This window comes from Falco biarmicus, chromosome 1 (genome assembly GCF_023638135.1).
Source record: "Falco biarmicus isolate bFalBia1 chromosome 1, bFalBia1.pri, whole genome shotgun sequence".
In the NCBI taxonomy this organism is placed as follows: domain Eukaryota; kingdom Metazoa; phylum Chordata; class Aves; order Falconiformes; family Falconidae; genus Falco; species Falco biarmicus.
The window spans coordinates 118,884,684-118,899,639 of NC_079288.1; the positions used below are offsets into that span (position 1 = coordinate 118,884,684).

Here is a 14,956-nt window from a genome sequence, read left to right on the forward strand (position 1 = left end):
GAGTCCGTGCTATTAGTAAAATTGTACAATAGGAAAAAATCCATTTTACAGTTTATTTTACTACATTTTCTTATTTTCTTTATCTATTTTTCTTCTTGCTTTATCAAAATATGCCCTTAATCCACCATCAGTACCTAACTGTGCTCCTGTTTAAATCAATAGGCCAGCTACTTTTAGTGATCACACTCTCATTTTCAAAACACTTAATTCCAAGTGCTTTACTTTGACAACATTTCCAACAGAGGTTAAATTTAGTGACAGGGAACATACTGGTGACTCAGATCCTGCTAAGCCACCATCTCAGGCATATGCTATATTTCATATACTATATTATATGTAATACCATGAAAAGATATTATGCCTATAAAACTAGCCCGATGCCTAGGAAACCTAGTTATAGAAAATGTTGCAAATAGGATTAACACTGTAATGTAGTTACATACCAATTGATCTTCTTGCTCCTCCTCCAAACACATCCCATGGCAGACAGTCCTTTTCTTTCCCTGGAGCAGAGAGGTGGAGAAAGGGGCAGAGCCAGAAAACCATGGGTTTCCCCCCGCCCCCCCCCTCCCCGGTCGTCAGGTCCCATCTTACTGACAGTGCAGAAGCTCAAAGGCTGCATTACACGGTATCAGCTGCAGAGCTCTCTCCTTCCAGCTTCACTTTGGGAGGCACAGGTGAGCTGCTTCGTCTCCATTTCCTCTGCTGTTAAATACTGCAGAAAGCATTCCTCAACAGGACTTAAAAATCAGCCATATAGATTAAAAGAAAGAAAAGGAGAGGGAGGCAGAAAGCAAGGGTACTAACCACCTTCTAGATTTCAGGCTGAAATGAAAGACCTGACTTAGCCAGTGAGAGTTTTCAAAAGAGCTGGGCCCCAAATTAATGGTTTATGGCAGTAAGGGCCATATGGTAGTTCTCTTTTTGTCTAGTTAGCAAGACTTAATAAATTTTCAAGTACAGCTTAATTTTATTTGTTGGGGGTTTTTTGTTTATTTTTTTTTTGTTTTTTGTTTTTTTAGCTTTAAATATTTGATTTGACAATCTTTTCTTAGATTTTAATTTTCAGAGGTTGTGGGTGGTTTTGGTTTGTTTTTTAGTCTGTGGGTTTTACCTCTTCGGTAACAAACTGCTGCTGCTAAGTAGAACAGTGTCAGGTTTTACATGCTGTACTGGCAATAGAGCATCACGCAATCCTCCACTGCAGTTTACCTATCTTGAAATCTATCAGCTTTTATTTACAACATGCTCATAGTGCACCGTCATAAACTTGTTCCGCACTGACCTTCTGGCTCAATGAAACTGGTTTGTTGGAAGAAACCAGACTACCAGTTATGTAGCACAAGTTCAGTCTCTGAGATATTTGTTCAGTTGCTACAGAGGCAAATAAAACTCCAAGTGAATTTCATTTGTGCAGGCTCTGTATTACCATCTAACTGACAGACAGCGTAGCTCTTCTCTAGAACAACTCAAATGATCCATCACGTGTTTTAAAAATACTGCAGCAGGTTAGCCCTTCCTACAAAGAAAGCAAAGCTTCAGGAAAAAAGTTTTTCCTTGTCAGTTTGCAAAAGATACACCATCAATGGTTCACATGTCCACACAAATGTAAGTGCTCATACTTCAATATTCTGCATATCCCAAAAGCTTCACATCTATAAATAAACATATGTATTATTTTCTCCTGTTTGATAGTATCGAGAATGTGCAATCTTAAGTTTGTTTTCCTCCTCCAGTGTGGTAAGATGAACACATATAGTATTATAATGGTATACTGGTTATCTTTAAAACCTAAAACTCCTGCAATTAAAAATCACTGCAAGTTGTAATGTGCTAATTAATCAAGGCAAAAGTTACTCCAACTTACTCCAGGTCTCACTATTTCCCAGAAATTCCCTGCATTCCCTTCAACATGAGTCCTTGCAATTTCAGGTTTCACGTTATGAAAGGCCCTATTTTGAAATATTGATTCATTTTTAAGGGATCTCATTATTTTTTTTTTCTGGAATCTGAGTTACATGTGTGAAAACACGGTACTCGGCATACGCAGCTGTTGCAAAAGAACAGTGTATTGTGGGCTAAAGCAAATGTGGCATATAAGGGGTTACTGGACAGGTAGCAGTGTTTTTGGTGGTGGTGTGAAAGGACTGAGAAGGTTGGTACAAAAGAAAATCTCATAAGATGAGGTTGCGTGCTATCTTCTCCCAGCTGGCTGAGGCTGGAAGGGCCTCGGGTGATTATTACCGAGCAGTTTGAGTTGATTTGTTCTGGTTTAGAGTTTGTGGTTTTGGAAATAAAGCAAGCCCCAAGGAAGGGGATGCAAAGAGAAGATGTATGGTTAGGGACTTTATTTTTCCTTGTACGGCTGTTGAGCCTGCACAGTGACTTACAATTAGCAATAAAGTCCAGACAGTCTTCGAGCTAGGTGAATCCTTTACCATCAGAAGAACTGAATGCCTTTAAAGTAAAAAAAAAAAGCTTTCAATGAATACCTGCTGAAATTTAAATCTTAATTCATTCCAGCTACGCTTGGGTCTCTTTTAGATTCTCCTTGTGTGAACATTCAAGCAAGCAATCATTGCTTGTAGAAACCAAAATTTAACTACACAGGTTCCATATTCATATCAGATAAGGTTCATTTTTCTATGGAACGGGAAACTAATTGAAACAGCAAGGGGTGGAAGGGGAAATGTTCCAGAAAAAATGTATTGGAGCCCTGCAACAGGAACAACCAAGCACCCACCAAAAGAAATATAACTCATATAAAAAGAAGCATATGTGGAGGCATCCTATGTGACATCAAGGAAACCAAAATACATATACTTTATATATGCAAATGTCCTATATATTATAAATGTTTATTCCTATATATAAATCTATATACATGACATATACAGTCCGCAGCTCTGCCTGTTGTTTTAAAGGTGATCTACAAACATTTGGTGGTTTAGTTTCTGGAGGTTTTTTCTCCTTAAAAAGAGTATTTCAAAAAGATTGTGGATTCTGAAAAATCTGCTGCAAATAAAAGCAAATATTTAACAACCAATTGTACATGCACATGAGCAAGACTGTCAAGGTGATTATAGAGGCCTGTAAAGAAGAATTTTTAAATAGTTCCATATGCAATGTACATGTTGAATTAGTATACCCAAAGGCAACTTCACAAACCAGCAAACCAAGTGGTGACTCACTGGAATGTAGAAAATATCAGAGAAGACACTATGGCTCAAGCCTCATTATTCAAAGATAGATAAGTCACATAACTGCTTGCTACAACGTTATGCTGTTTCCTTTAGATATTTATCAGACACTAGTTCTAATTCTCGAAAAATTCGGGCAAAAATAACAAAAAGAAAAGGAAAAGATACCCTGAGAGATCTACTCCAATATAACAAAACAAAACAAAACAAAAAAAAAAGAAAAAGAGTGGAATATAATAATAAAGCAGCACACCTTTCTTTGATTCCTCTTCTTCCTAATACAGTATGAAGTACACAATCCAGGTGTCCTATAGGTTGTGTGAGTACTTACTCTGTGGACTACACAGTGCCTTCCTCTCTTTTCCTCCTGTCTAGTAATGCAGGCATCTCTGAAGGTGCCAGCAATGATGAGCTTGTATTCAACAATGGCATAAGGAATAGTCTCGTGCTTTCCACCCTTTTGTCACAAGGTATTTCTGCTGAAGAAGCTCAGGGACAGTGCGCTGGGTGGGTACTCTATTCTCGTCTGATAATATAATTCTAAAAGGAAGACATCCTTACTTCATACATGCACGTGTGCACATCATGCTGGAATGATCAGGGGGGGGGAGACCCATTTCCTTCTCACTGCTTCCATACTGGAGATGCCACGCAGCTGAAAATAGCAGCAATGTTTCAACATAACAGATGGCACATTGATTCTCCTGTTACTTTTCCTCAGACTTCTTGGTACCCAGTAAAGAACAGGGATTGTGCTGGCACTGGAAACACTTTCTGAAGTAAAAAGAGTTGCAGCTGGGTCCTCCATTATCATGCAGAGAGAAGCAAGAGAGGGCTATGATTTGACATACACATTGTGGGGCTTGAGTCTGTGCATTTATAAGCACTTTCACAGCCTGCTAATTCCAGTGGAGGTAGCCAATGCCTCTCACTCCACAGGAAGTTGAGCCCTTATTTACACTAATATCAGCTTTTATGGTTTAACATAACATTTATGCCTGTGCAATCACAGATGAGATTTTCAAACCTGAATTTTTTTCACTGCAGATGAATTACTGTAATTATATCTCACTAAAGCAATGACAAAATACTTTCTTAGCTAGGAAGAAAAAGGCTATAAAGAGAAAAGGTTTTTCCATACCTGAAAATGAATCATACTTGTGAATGCATTCCCTGGACGCAGTCAAATTCTGAAACATCATGCGTGGGCAGTATTCATGACTAGGAAGAAGACAATAAACAGTGTAGATACCCAGCCAACCCTTCCTTTAACCAAGTAAATTGCTAGTCTGGGAACTTAATTCTCTTAACAGAGATGACCTGACGAACACAGTCATTAAGACTCCAGAAAATGCCAGGCATGCTGCATCTCCTTAGTGTATTGGCTCTTTTATTCAAACAGTAAAACTGAAATCACTTGCAAACTTTAATAGCAGCTAAAAGAAATACCTACAGGGTAAAGGTGCTAAGAAAAATCATTCTTCTTATTTATTGGATTTTCATATGGGGAAAAAACCACTACAGGATTTGAAAGCGTATTTGTTGGGGAAAAGAATTTGCTAAAGATAGAAAACATGGTGGGGCTTTTCTCCAAATTCCCTTGCTGATAAATGAACAGTAATGCTTAAGCCCTTCTAATGAAGACAAGTTTACCATGGAATAAAGTCGTCAATGATGAGCAGAAAATAGAGCATTTGTAAATACAATGTAACACAGAATGATAAAGCACATCCAATTTATGCAAAGATGTGCTTGCAGCAGTACGATAAATAATATCCGCATAATCAATTACTGGAAGAAAGACAAACTGAATAAATTGTTTTCTGGCAATTTATGGAAAACAAGCCTAGCACAAAAAGGACAATATGACTTTAGTCTTTTAACAAGATTGTCTGACGAGCACTAAAACAAAACTTACTAATGATTCAAAGGACACAATATTTATAACCACCTATTTTAATTACCAATAGGAAATTAAAAGTAGGGCATGAACAAAATGCCATTTATTTATTTTTTTTTAGTTAGAAAGCAGGATATACAATGTAATAATAGAAATATATACATTTATTTGCTTTTCCCTGTTCCTGAGATTCTTTGGTTTAAAAACACATGCAAATTGGAAGGGGTGGGAGAGAAAGCTAGAGAAAAATATATTTGAGGCTTGAGGTTCATCAATAACTAATAGTATATGTATTTGAACTCACTGGTCTCAGTGGCAAACTTTTTCTTGAGCTGGGTGAACAAGCCTTTAAAGAAATTCTGGGAGTACTTTAAAACTGAATTGGGAAAGTCGAAAATTTTATCACCATTCATTTTCAGAGCCATTTACTTTATGATGCTAAATATCCCTATGATGCATGTAGTGGTTCTAGAAAGCTTCAGTAACTGTTTAGTATACCAAGAATATTAGAATGAGTGAAAAGCCATTTAATATCCAGATATTAGCTGTGGAAGACAATGTTACTGAACAGAAACAATTCTCCAACCCCCCACCCCCCAATCAAAATAAAACAAAAAATAAAAAGAAAATATTTAGGAGATGACAGCACCTATAATGTACCTGCCTATAAGGATATTCAGATGTTTGTTATAATCTGCACAAAACAACTAGATTACCAACTTAGAAAACATTTAGCAGTTTATGACCTTCAGTCTGTGCAGGACATTAAAATTCATATAACCTCCATATTCGCTTTCCTTAAAAAGCATTCAATGATGCCTGTAGCACTACTTGCTCTTTTAGTAAATAAAACACTGCTTTTGTTTCAGTGCCATTCCAGCCTTATCAAAACCTGTCTCTTCATTTGTCCATGGAAAACATACCGCCAGGTTCCACCAGGCTTAAGTTTGTCATTTGTCCTGTTTATGTGACACAGGCCTAATTTCATCAGCTAAGCAGATGAAAAAAGAAAATCAATAGTCAGCAGATATGACGCCGAGAGTGATGTTTGATTGCGACTGCGAAGAGAGAGTGTGAAATCTGTCTCCTTAAAATTTGCTGCTGACTTCGGGATTCAGCTGGGCATTTAAACCTACACACATGACAATATCCTTCTTTTGGGGACTCCACATCAAACTTTCATCTATTGCTGTACAATTTCTGTGCATCAAGGTAATCATGCCTCAATAAGCTGTGGTCTGATTCATAGAAAGACTTGGTTGTTCACAGATCTAACATCTCCCCAGAGATTTCACTTTAGCCCATAAGTCTTCAGGAACTGGTCAGGCTTCGCTGCCTAAGTGCATACAGAGCGACTCCCTGATGTCTTTACACCTAATTCAGGACATTAAGACTTCACTGTACAAAGATTTGTGTGCTGAAATGTGGACCTCACAGAAAGACTTATGTACTTAAAACCTGAAAAGAAGTTGCTGCTCTCTCTTGCTGACCCAGGCAGCGATGACACACAAAGGCTACAAAGTGTGTGCTGAGGTGCTTGCACACACAGTCTCCACATTGGAGAATTTATACCTTACACAAAGCATGTGTGTGAGAAGGTTAAAGACTTCCTACAGCTGGGAAATGGGGGACTTCAATTTACCAGGTGTCCGCTGGAAATACAGCACAGCGGAGAGGAAACAGCCCAGGAGGTTCCTGGAGTGTGTGGAAGATACTGGCACAGCTGGTCAGGGAGCCAGCACGGGGAGATGCCCCACTGGGCCGAATGGTTACAGACAGGGAAGGGCTGGGGGGTGATGTGGTGGGCACAGGACAACTTGGGCACAGCCACCATGAGACGCTAGAACTTTCTGTTCTCAGAGAAGTGAGGAGGGGGGTCAGCAGAACCGCTGCCTTGGGCTGCCGGAGGGGCTGAGGTTGGCCTGTTTAGGAGACCGGCCGGCGGCGTCCCTTGGGAGCCAGTCCCGAGGGGCCGAGGGCTCCCGGCAGGCTGCACCTTCTTCAGGAAGGAAACGTGGAAGGTGCGGGAGCAGCCCGTCCCCGTGTGCCCACAGACCAGCCGGCGGGGGAGACCGGCCTGGCTGAGCAGAGAGCTGGGCTGGGGCTGGGGGAGGGAAGGAGAGGTCACCGCCTCTGGAGGAAGGGCAGGCAGCTCTGGAGGGCTGTGAGGGTGTCGCGGGGCTGTGCAGGGGTTAGAGAGGCGAAAGCCCAGCTGGAGCTCAGGCTGGGCACTGCTGTAAAAGATAACGAAACCTGGTTTTACAAGTACGTGAGAAACAAGAGGAGGGCCAGGGAGAATCTGCGCCCTTTACTGGGTGCGGCAGGGAACACTGACACAAAGGGTGAGGGAAAGGCTGAGGTACTCGATGCCTCCTTTGCCTCCAGCTTCAACAGCAAGACCAGCTCCCTCAGGGCACTCAGCCCCCCGAGCTGGAAGAGAGGGACGAGGAGCAGAACAAAGTCCCCACAGCCCAGGAGGACACGGCCAGTGACCTGCTGCTCCGCTTAGACACGCACAAGTCTGTGGGGCCGGCTGGGATCCACCCGAGGGCACTGAGGGAGCTGGCGCAGGAGCTCGCTGAGCCGCTCTCCATCATTTACCAACAGGCCCGCCAAACCAGGGAGGCCCCAGCAGGCTGGAGGTCAGCCGGCGCGATGCCCATCTACAGGGAGGGCGGGAAGGAGGATCCGGGGAACTGCAGGCCTGTCAGCCTGACCTCGGTGCCGGGGAAGGTTACGGAGCAGATCATCCTGAGCACCATCACGCGGCACGTGCAGGGCAACCGGGGATCAGGCCCAGCCAGCATGGGGTTATGAGAGGCAGGTCCTGCTTCACTAACCTGGTCTCCTACAACAAGACAACCTGTCTAGTGGAGGAGGGAAAGGCTGTGGATGGTGTCTACCTGGGCCTTAGTAAAGCCTTTGACACCATCTCCCACAGCATTCTCCTGGAGAAACTGGCTGCTCATGGCTTGGATGTGTGCACTCTACGCTGGGTTAAAACCTGGCTGGGTGGCCGAGCCTGAAGAGTGGTTTTTGGGCACCTCACTTCAAAAGGTTCTGGATCATGTCCAGAGAAAGGGAATGAAGCTGGTGAAGGGTCTGGAGCACAAGTCTTATGAGAAGCAGCTGAGGGAACTGGGGTTGTTTAGTCTGGAGAGGAAGACACTCAAGGGGGACCTTATTGCTCTCTACAAGTACCTGGAAGGAGGTTGTAGGCAGGTGGAGGTAGGTCTCTTTTCCCAGATAACTAGTGACAGGACAAGAGGAAACAGCCTGAAGGTACACCAGGGGAGGTTTAGATTGGATGTTAGGAAAAAATTACGACCTGAAAGAGTGGTCAAGCATTGGAACAGGCTGCCCAGGGAGGTGGTGGAATCACGGTCCCTGGAGATATTTGAAAACCACATAAATGTGGTGCTTAGGGACATGGTTTAGTGGTGGACTCGGAAGTCCTGGGTTAACAGTTGGACCTAATGATCTCAAGGGTCTTTTCAATTTTTCTGTATTTCTATGTTCATGTTTCTATTTTTTTATGGCTGTGAAGATGATCATGTGTATACACCTTGCACTACATATACAGCAGATCTCTGAAAAGATAGAGCTTCAGCCATTGCTGAGAAAAATATGCAACTAAAAGCCATTAGCAATAAACTAAAAAATCACATTCTGTACATAATAGACTGAAGTATAAAACCATATATGTTACTTTCTGAAACAAAACAGCAATGGATAGTTCATTGCTTTGCAATACTGCTTCATTATTTAGGATTTGGCTCTATGATATTGGTAGGAAAAACAGTTCCAGCTTCAATGGAAGCCTTGCAGGACTCTCCCAAATGCTGCACTTTTTGTGCAGATTGATATGGCATCAATGCTAGGAACATCAAATGGCTTATGCAGAACAGAAGGGTAAAGACCTCAATGAAGCACCGGTAAAATTTCCAGTGAAAATTCCTGTTCTCAGCATTACAAACACTGAGTATTCGGAGATATAGCCTACCACACTGCAGTGAACCCATCCTTCAAGTAGAACAGAAAGGCACATGGATATTTCTGGATGGAAAAATACCTACATAAAATATGTTTTTTTACAAGAAAAACATAAATTAACATTTTACCTGCTCCACAGAGTTGCTTCCTTAGAGAATCCTGTTTTTAAATGTAGCAGAGTGCCCCGTTTTTCTGATTATCCTCAGGATAAATTCTGCAACCCATTTTCCCTTCCAGTCAGTTGTACAGTGTAAATGGAAGACTTTCTGTCTTAAAAGCCGCAGGAAAGTATGCGTTTTCAGATATTTTCAAGAATAGATATTGACAACAGACAATGTTATACTTTTGGCAAATCCTTTATCACCGTGTTCCTTACAGTAAAGGAACAAAACGAGTAAACAGAAAATAACTGATTAATAGTTTCACATTGGCATGCCAGAAGAGTGTTAAACATCTTTGGGAAGGCAAATCCTTCACTTAAGTTTCAAGCTGAAGTAAACTATGAACAATGCATCCCTGCTGAACAGAGAAACTTCTTACACAAGGACCCTGCCTAACATGGAAGCGTGAAGCAGCCATTTCTAATGCACCCTTCTGTAAGTGTGGATCTACAGGGATATCTTCTGTGGGGTCAAGAACCTCTGTGTGGAAAGGGGTGAGAGTCTGCCTGGGTTAAGCAGAGGTGAGAGTGATGTGGCATCCTAGCAGTACTACTCAAAATTTCCCCAGAAGTGAATAATAACAATAATAACAAGAGCAATAAGCTCTGTTGCTACCCTAACTTCTGAGTTACTTTAGTGCTACAGAGCTTCCTTCGCAAGGGGCACACACTCACGCTCCTCCCAGAGAAAAGCCTGAGCTTAGTCCACCTAAATCATGCTTGTGGGTGTTAGTAAAAAGCATCATCAAATCCTGAGGGGCGACAAGTTAGGGACACTTTCCATGATGGATTTGCAAAATCCAAACAGGTTTCAAACACCTTAACGTCAGGTGTTTGGTTCATGCAAGAGCTAGGATCAGAACCTCCTACTTCATTGGAGAAAATGCAACAATAAAACCTACAAATTTCCAGCTCTCTGGCCCCATCCACTTTACCCCCAACAGAGCTACCTGAGCAAAACGTTAAAAGAAATAGTCCAGTTTGAGGGATTAACAGAGCCATTCGCTATCCTGGATTTTGAAACAAAAAGATGAGAAACAAGTTGTCATTTAGCAACTAAATACACTTCCAGCATCAGTAGGTGGTTGTGTTTCTTCGGGTTTTTTTTTGTCTAGATAAGGTGTATTGTAAAAATGCTAATAACTTCAAGCTGACAGCAGAGTGCACTAAGACTACAACACGTGAGGAATGAAAATTATTCTCGCTCTAGTACATTCACCTGTGAAATACCGTGTGTACACATTTTGCTAGTTACCTATGAGCCTACTTTTGAACAAATCAATGACACAATTACTCAGGAGGAGGAAAAGAGGGGAAAAAAAGGGGGTGGGAGTCATGTAAGGAATATATTTTGTGATGTACATAAGACAGCGTTAGTGTTCTAATAAACATTTTTTAAAGCTAATACCAAAACCTAACAAAGGCATATTAAACATGAGACATGTGAGGAAATAAATGAAAATAAGTGGAGAAGCTAAACATTAATTTCCTTTTATATAATTCTGGTGATGAGCATTATTTCATTACGTGTTTCACCTCTAAAAAGATGCGTGACCCAATCATTCACAGCCCTATGCTGCCATAAAGATGATCTGAGGCTGACTTCACCTATGAAAACTCATGCAAGGAAATTTTAGAGGCAGCATTAAAAAAAATAAAATTACTCTGTAACATGAAGTACTCAAAACAGCATGGCTGTTGATTAATTTTGCTTGCTAATTTCTTGAGATCATGGATATCTCCTAGAAGTAATCTGTGAAGTTACTCCCACATTATAAACAAAGAGATCTGATCATCCTAAAATAGAGGCAGCAAGAAGTCATGAAGTCTACCACCCATATTTCAGCTGCAATGACTGTAACTGCAATTGGCCATGGCCATATTTTAGAGTAGTTTTCTAGGTTCCTTGTCCTGTACGGAGAAGAAGTTTGGTAAGAAATCCTGAAAGACATCCTCAAATACCCTTCACCTTAGGTACCTTGTGTGTTCCTTACTAGCAGCCAAGGACCCGGGCCATTAAGTTCAAAGGATATGACCTACTCAAAGTTTAACATTCTATTTAATGTTAATTTATAATTGAAATCCTACGGAACTACAAAAGCTTTACTATCTTTATTAAAACCGAGTACATTTATTACAATCTAAAACTTCAGCAGGGAGATTCTGGGTTGAATATTTCATTAATGTAATTTTTCTTTTTTACTTTAAAAGAAAAATCTTGGGGAAATTTAGTGAAGGCAAGGTCTTTATGCCCTGCTTCAAGAAAGTACCCAAATACTACAAATATAAAATTATTACTTTAATGAGACATTGAATGTACAGGTTCCTTACTAGGTTCCACAGGAGCCTAAACTTGAGAGACATCTTTCAGTTTGAAAGATGCTGTAAAAATATCCCTCTACATACCTTGTCATACATTCCACTGTAGCATATTCTAGCATCCTTGTTCTCTTTTTGCATTGACCTGCTTACACAAGGGATAACGATGTGATTAGCTACATTTTCATTTACTTCTCATGTCTTAGGAGGTGATAGGTCTGCTCCATTAGCACAAGGTTCTTCTCTCTGCTGCAATTTGCATATAGTTAAAAAAAAAAAAAGGTTTAATGTTAATATTGCAGCTAACAAGGTATGACAATTTTAAAAACAATCATGAAAAAATAAAATCTGCAAGACTTTAAAGCAGGAGTGTTTTCCACAACACAAAAATCCATAATTCATACAGAAAACTGAAGGGACACTGAGGATGTGGTGCCTGAAAGATTTTGAAGCATTGCTACAGACTGTGGGAACATCCAAGTGTTGTTTGACACGGGACCAGTATTATCAGCCACGCAGCTTTTCATCACCTCTTGGGGCAATTTTTCTTACTTCATAATTCAGACAAGCAAATCAGATATATAATTTGATCATCCTGCAGGGAGCTGTGTTTTTTATAAAAGACAGAGTCCAGAGCTCCAGAAATTTCACTTAGTACTTACAGACTTACCCTTTAACATACTGGAAAAAACCCAAGGTCTGGAATGTTTTGGGTGTTCGTAAGGCAGAGCAGCATATATTTTCTGGAAAATGAAAATGGAAAGGAAATTTTCCCTCACTTTCAGCAATGGAGAGAACAAAATAAGGTATTTACAGAAGCACAAGCCCGAAAAGCTATGAACAAAACCCAGCTGTTTTCAAAAGCATCATCTGATACTAGATAGAAGGAAGAAATTTTTAGATTTTTTTATGATGAGGGTAGTGAGACATTGGAACAGGTTGCCCAGAGTGGTGGTAGATGCCTCATACATGGAAATATTGAAGGCCAGGTTGGACGGGGCTCTGACCAACCTGATGTAGTTGAAGATGTTCCTGCTCATTACGGGGTGGCAACTGGACTACATGACTTTTAAAGGTCCCTTCCAACGCAAACCATTCTATGATGGGGACAAACTTGCATGAGTTAGCTTAAGAATTCATAGTCCACAGCTATTCTAAAGAATATTGTATATAGCCATATACTGCATGGCCTTACTAAAGGAATCGGCCCATTTCTACATATAAAATCTCAAAGCAAGAGAGAATTTCTTAAATGTAAAACTGAGCTCTTTCTAAACAAATGGAGGGATTGAAGAGCTTTCTTTTCCCTCTATACTGCTTTTGAAGCTGTTTCCTACAGAACTTCTGCAGAGTGTGAGAACTTCTGCACAGAGCACACCTGAAGTGAGGCAGAGACACGACTGAGATTAATTATTTTAAAGAAGGAAACAACCATTTGCAGAAAACCTAGCACAGTGCTCATGCAATCTAGTTACCTACATACAAAAGACAGTGCCACTTCTCATTGCATTGAAAGAGTTTTCTGTTCTTTGTACACGGTGCTCCAGCCCAGTGGGGCCTGGTAATAAGTGGCTCCTAGGAACAATTGCAACATAAATAACAACAAAAGCACATGCCTTATTGTAACTGTAAGAACACTAACCACATCCAGACCTTCTCTTTAACTGGCATAGCTTTGCTGCTTTTACTGAAGTTACAGCAATTTAAACCAGCTGAGAATCTGACCCAGTATCCCTAGTCCTTCCATTGTGTGAGTAAAGTAACTTCTAAAAATTATAATATCAGAAAATTTGATGGTCTGAAAGTATATCGGTTTTTAATATAATGCTTCTAAAGCAATTAGAAAGGACTTCAGTTTTTGAGAAAAACTCTATAATGGTCATTTTCTCACTTTATATATTGAATTAATAACACTTCCAGAAAGTTAAAACCATTTTTTCTCACAGCTGCCTTCCTCAAGTTTCTGCTTGGTATAAGTGATACAGTATATGGCAATGGCAGTTTTGAAAAAGTAATAGTTTGAAAATAGGTAAAACAAACTGAAAAGGGACAGCCTGAACACAAAACTTGAGATCATATTTATGAGGCTAGATCCCTACACAAATCCCTTTTTAATATGCTTGTTGAGCAAGAAGCATTTGTAGGGTTAGGATCAGAATGGGTGGTTATACTTACAAATTTGCCACAGCTCCCTCTCTCTGGCAGTTGTGTTTTGCCATTGTTTGGGGGCTTCTTGTTTATGTAGCTTCCGATCCTTTTCCCTGTCTCCTAATAACCACAACGGGTATTGTTGATATTACATCCTAGCTCCTATCTCAGCTGTCTTTAGGCTCTGAAACTTTTGATTTCTCATAATGTCACAAGTAAAAACTGAACTTGCCCCATGAATTTCAATGGTTGCTTAAAATGTGGGGATTTTTTTTTCTTTTTTTCTTTTACGGCTAGGGCTTCCAGGATTTTTGCTGTTTGATGTCAAGAAGTATGGACATGTAAAGAAAAGATCAAAGTACACTCCTGGTTAATACAACTCAGAAAAAGTTACTGCACAAAATGCTGGTAAAATTAGACTTCATCAAAGAATCATGGATAGCTAAGGATCAAGGGGAAACATTAAAAATCCAAGTAGAAATATTTTCTTAAAAGCAGAAGAAGGAAGAAAAATTTGGTTTTAGAAGGTATTAGGGAAAAATGTTACACATCATTATCTAATTTCATCATATTTTCATTTTCACACTGGTTTGCAGCTAAAGTGCTGGAAGGTATATTAGAATGTCCGAGGGTTAATAATTTTGGTAGTGGTCAATGAGCATATCATCTGAATGAAGACAAAATATTTACATTTGGTAGCATAATACTTCACAGTTAGAAAAAATTATAAAATATGGAAAAAAATATAGTCTTGTTTTCAACAATAATAGCAGCAAGAACTTTACAAAAGATGACCATTAGGTATAAACATTTATTTTAAATGTCTTATTTTTTGTTTAGAAAAAAGGAAGGAACTACTTTAAAGTATCCCATGTCTTCCTTTGTAAGGAGTTCATTAGACAGGCTATGTATAAGAAAGCAACTCTATGTCCCATATTACACTGCTGCTACTTTTAACCTCCTCTCTACCATTGTCCATACCATCTGTTTCAAGCAGCAAACATTCCTGTAACAGAGAAATTATTGAAAAATTGAGAATACCTAATCAAGAGATAATTCATTCCATAGGAAAATTATGTGTCTAACCCTCACAGCTAAGATCGTATGCCCTATATGATCAATCTGAAATCACAGTTCTAATAGTATCAGTTACTGTCAGTTACCTTGTTATTGCTATAAATGACCAAACTTTCCCAAGAATACTGTTAATATTTTCTGGTAATGAGTTTCACACAT

The 14,956-nt window shown here is 40.0% G+C and overlaps 1 long non-coding RNA gene across 1 annotated transcript in view; it reads right to left on the reverse strand.

Moving 5' to 3' along the window:
• Positions 1-14,956, reverse strand: part of LOC130143675 (uncharacterized) — a 59,227-nt gene that overhangs the window by 30,440 nt on the left and 13,831 nt on the right. The window contains exons 3-7 of the long non-coding RNA XR_008819832.1: positions 12,243-12,315; positions 11,660-11,821; positions 4,342-4,421; positions 3,762-3,855; positions 444-2,457 (exon numbers count right to left, since the gene is read on the reverse strand). This is a non-coding gene — a long non-coding RNA (uncharacterized LOC130143675). The remainder of the gene's footprint in view (positions 1-443; positions 2,458-3,761; positions 3,856-4,341; positions 4,422-11,659; positions 11,822-12,242; positions 12,316-14,956) is intronic.